The 4,684-nt window shown below is 39.6% G+C and overlaps 2 long non-coding RNA genes across 3 annotated transcripts; both read left to right on the top strand.

The window, feature by feature from the left end:
• Window positions 1-342: 342 nt before the first annotated feature.
• On the top strand, window positions 343-2,997 carry LOC103650112 (uncharacterized). 2 transcript variants are annotated; one of them, XR_002267996.3, is made up of 6 exons: window positions 343-559; window positions 1,400-1,480; window positions 1,871-2,112; window positions 2,182-2,251; window positions 2,441-2,743; window positions 2,889-2,997. It is a non-coding gene; the product is annotated as an uncharacterized lncRNA (long non-coding RNA). The 2 variants fall into 2 exon arrangements; XR_002267997.2 differs by having other exon boundaries at window positions 350-559; window positions 2,212-2,251.
• Window positions 2,998-3,087: 90 nt separating this feature from the next.
• LOC109944817 (uncharacterized) lies at window positions 3,088-4,268 on the top strand. Its single transcript, XR_002267995.3, has 2 exons — window positions 3,088-3,557; window positions 4,049-4,268. It is a non-coding gene; the product is annotated as an uncharacterized lncRNA (long non-coding RNA).
• Window positions 4,269-4,684: the final 416 nt, after the last annotated feature.

The following is a 4,684-nucleotide window of genomic DNA, read 5'->3' as shown; positions in this document are numbered from 1 at the left end:
TAGTAATAGGCTGTCAAAACGCTGACAAAGAAGGTAATGGAGAAAACAAACCAAGTTACACAAAAGCTCCTAGTCGTTGGCTAATTAATGTGGTTCATTCATAACCCTTCTTTGCTGTGCTGTAAGAATAACCTGTGCTGCACAAGGCGCGCGCGACAGTTACTAGTTTATTTATTTATTTATTATTAAAGACAGGAGCAAACCTGGAAGCAGGTGCGTTCACGTCATCCTTTTCTTTCTCGGCCGCACGATCCTCATCCGACGTTCACAAGCCGGAATCCATTTACTCCACAAAACGAGAGCCTTCCAGACGAAGAGTCCGCCCTCCATGTCGGCGCCGTAGGAGGGGTTCAATCGCCAACATCTAGATGCGGCGGAGGAGATCGCCGGCACGCTCCCGCTCGCCCTCCCGTGGCTTCGCCCCCTGATCGGCCTGTACCTCCACCCAGTATTGCGTCGTCTTCGTGGGGACGAGGCGGCGCTGGTCAGCGACAACGACGGCGACTACAGTCCTCGCTCCACAGCCTCCCTCTCTGCACCGCGTCGCCGCTTCTCACAGGTAACCAATCTCATTCATCACGCTTAGTCAGATCAGTTGATTTTCCTTCGTTAGGGTTATTCCGTTGCTTTCTTCTTCGTGTGCACATCCGCCGTTGTCTTCTTCGTGCCCCTCCCCCGCCCTAACATGAGTATGGTATGGATGACCCAGTTCTTCTTTAACCACACTGTTACTGTCTTCTTGGCGACGACAACATTCATGCCCGTTCCCATCCTTGCTTGCGGAGATGCAACAGTTCCACTGGCACATTACTTACTGCTATTACTGCATTCGGTTTTATTTTGTTTTTTAGCTCAGTTGTGCGATTCGCGCGTGCTAACAGCACAAAATTATCTTTTTTTTCTTTAGTGTAAAAATAGTAAGTGGATTAAAAGTCTCGCAAATTCAAGAGGCTTATAGCAAAGTGGATTTAGTTGCCTATACAAATTACTCTTACCAACTGAATCCCCTCCCCCAAAGCCTGTCGTCTACCTCTCTACTTCCCAGTTCCTCTGCTCCATTAACTAATGGCAATCCCTGCATAATCTGACCATCCATAGTTGCTATTAAATCTTTTTATCTCATTGCCCTGATGGGGTTCAGAGCAACCTCTACATAGAGTAGTTGCCCACTATGCGGCTATAGAGCAAGCTTATGAATCATTCCAAACTAAGTACGTTGCCTACAGCAATATTACTGCTCCTAGCGGCCCATTCAATCAGCTAATGACCACAATTGACCTATTAAATATTTGTAGCTGTTTATTATAACCCTTCGATGCTGCAATCTTCAACAAAGCTGCTCTCAATGAATATGTGATGCCTTGTTTTATATAGTCTCTAACTATCGGTAACTTTTTAGGTATCTGTTTCTGCTGCATTTGAAGGACAACTTTAGGACTGCAATGGCGCTTCAATATAACCAAAGATTTAGATAAAACAGGTGAGGTTATATGGTTTCTTTATTACTTTTTTTTAAAAAAAGTTTGCCACCTACATCAGTGGTTTTTATTGCAACGAGTTGAATACTAATGTTTTCCCTTACCTCTTTATCACATAAACATTTTATTACTCCCCCGATCATTCTATTTACTCTAAAGAAAACAAAAACAGGACAACGCTGCAAGATAGGTATGCATTTCAATCTTCTAAAATTATGTTTCTTTCTCCATCGGGGCTTTTTAGGTTATATTCATTTTCTTTGTTCCTTTTAAAGTCATACACATATCTTAAGTAAATCGAGGCACGCCGCTCCATGTTTCATCAGCTCTAAACTACTTTTTTACTTCTATAGCCGTGCTCAAATAATTCCATGTTTGCTATTATTTTGTAGGCTAGTCTCCCCGAGAACAAGGAATTGCTAGAATCCCTTAACTCGGAACAAAAAGACAGTGGATGTTACGTTTATGAAGAATGGTCCTTTTATTTTCTTGCAAGGAAACAAGTTTAAGCACTTAAAAAGGCTGGAAGGGAATCTGAAATGGATCACCACTTTGGCTTTTCAGATGGTGATGGAATAAGGGAAAAACACAGTGGCGAAGAGAGTCAAGTACAGTTTATTTGATGATCATCAAGGTAGCCACAATAGAATTTGACTTCCTTCTATATTTTTGAATCATAATGTGTAATATTTCTTATTTGTAGGAGGAAGAGATTAATATTTCTTATTTGTAGGAGGAAGAGATTTTAAAAAGGACACCATGACAAGCAGCAGGTACATTGTTTTTTATTTTTTAATCTATAAATCCAAAATTTTGGCTAAATCTTTCAGATGTACATAACTTGCTTTTATCATTTTAATATTTATAGTCTTGCTGCCAGATTAAGACAGAAAATAAAGTACTACACTTTGATTCTATCCGAAATTCTCATGTGTGATCCTTTTTTCCCCTCCTGATCACAGGCAAGCAGCTTATTGAAGCATGTAACTGGCACCGCAAGTTTGCAAGGCTATGCGGATAGCTTGTTGGATGCGACAGCCAGACATTTTGGTTCAGCACTGTCTGCTCAGCCTGAAGAAAATGGGTACTCAGTCCTTTCCTCTTGTCTGGAACCGGAATAATTGGGCTCAAGGGCCATGTCACCACTGTCTATTTCTGATCTACAAGGTGATTCTTCCTGGTTCAAGGGCCACGGCATGCTGGCGCCTTTTACAGCTGGCTGGCAGAGCCATGATTTGCACCCTCTGATCATTGAGAGATCTGAGGTTGTCGCTCTGAATCTGAACTTTACACCATAGTTTCTGTTACATCTCTTGAAATGCAGTGTTCAGTTGTGGAGAAGTAGATTTTAATCTTTACATTTACAGAATATATTTCACAGTCTAGCTTATCACCATTTTGATTATGCAGGGTTCCTATGTCTATGACATTAATGGGAACAAGTATCTGGACTCTCTTGCAAGATTATGGTGCACAACTTTAGGTATGTGCACGCGACTTTTGTGTTTGTTTCTGGGCTTTAGCAATGTCTTTGCACCTGTCACTTCTGCATCATCTGTGTTCGTTATGTCTTTAGGTGGTAGCGAGCCTCGATTAGTCAAAGCAGCAACTGAGGGTGCATGGTTATGTTGTGCGATTAGATCCATCTATGAATTGTTTGTGCTTCTACATTTAGGAACAATGGGCAATTAGGATTTTTTATGTATGTTTTGAATGATTCTTAATTGTTGCAGTAACAGTGACAAGATAGGTTGTTTAATTATGTCCTCATTGCAATATCATTGGTAAAGTAGGCAGTAGTCATAGGATATTCTGTACCAAGGTTGCTTTTTATATGAATTACTTGAACTAAATAACAACAATGTATGATCTGTCTAGGAATAAGATTGTTTATATCATATTGTATACATGCTGAAAGTAGCAGCAAGCAGCAGATTTCCTAAACTATGTTCCCAAGTAGTTCACATGTAATTGTGTGTTCTTGAAGTGCAGAGCAATCCACCACAACCACGACGCGAAGGACTCCAAGCTACAATTTCTGCATCACTAAAACAAAAAAACAACAGTAATGCATCCAAGGTGCTCACTCAGGTCCTTCTGTTCTCTTAAAATTTTATATGTGTAAAATATCATGCTGACTGTAGTTAATAATCAAGTGCATTAGTCCTAGGAAAGCTTTGGGCATTTGGTGAGGAGCGCAAGCAAAATACGGCAAAAACATCATGGCTGGTGTCTAAATTTGTTTCCAATCTTCCTATCACTAATGCGTTGCCCTTGCACTATTGGGCTCACCTTGCCATGCCATGCTGGGGCAGTGCAGTTGTGAAGGCTTAGAGCTGAAGTTTGGGAGTTGAAGGCAAAGAGGCAGGGACTATGTGCAGAAATACGAAATAATGATTAGATCAGTCTAGGCTATACATGCTTCCCATTGTATGAATTTTTGTGCTATAATATTTTTCCTTCCCCTTCTTTGAAATGCGGTATTGCACATCTCTTCTCAACTTTGCATTACTTATTCCTGTCATTTTGTATATATTAACCTGTTATATTTTCTATGCTTCATTTTTCAGTTCTGAACCTGGAACACTATGAAGATGCAAGGGCTTGCTGCATATGGATATTTGTTTTGCCTATTGGTTTATTTAGGATCTAGATCACCGATGACTGAGTCATATGTAAATATATTTTTATCATACCAAAAGTGTCTCGAACATATATTATATATGAAACTATGGATCAACTTCTTGTAATGCAATTATTGATTTTTAATATATATTATTTTTTCTTCTTTCCCATGTGTGTCTGGATGATTCTAGAAATATCATATGTGCATTGTTCAACATGTTATACTCCTAACCTCAAAATAATTCAAATATTTATTTATTGGTTTATTGTTTGCAACGCATAAAAATGTTGCCACAACATGAATCTAAACGTTGTAGCATTCTATGATGACGAGATAGTCACGGGCCGCACCAACACATGTAAGCGTTGTTGTATCTTATAAAAATCTGTTGCAGTTTACCAACACTTGTTTATATGACTTACCAACGTATGTATAAGTGTTGCAATAGCCCACAGCAACGGCAGTATAGGCAACACATAATTATGTGTTGGTATAGACCATATCAACGCTTATATATATTTGTACCAACACATATATGCATTGCTAAAGGGGGGGTCATTTTGTAGTGTCAAAAACATGA

The sequence above is a fragment of the Zea mays genome, chromosome 3 (assembly GCF_902167145.1).
Source record: "Zea mays cultivar B73 chromosome 3, Zm-B73-REFERENCE-NAM-5.0, whole genome shotgun sequence".
Lineage (NCBI taxonomy): Eukaryota > Viridiplantae > Streptophyta > Magnoliopsida > Poales > Poaceae > Zea > Zea mays.
Note: the sequence above shows the minus strand (reverse complement) of the source record. Positions and strands in the feature narration are given on the sequence as shown.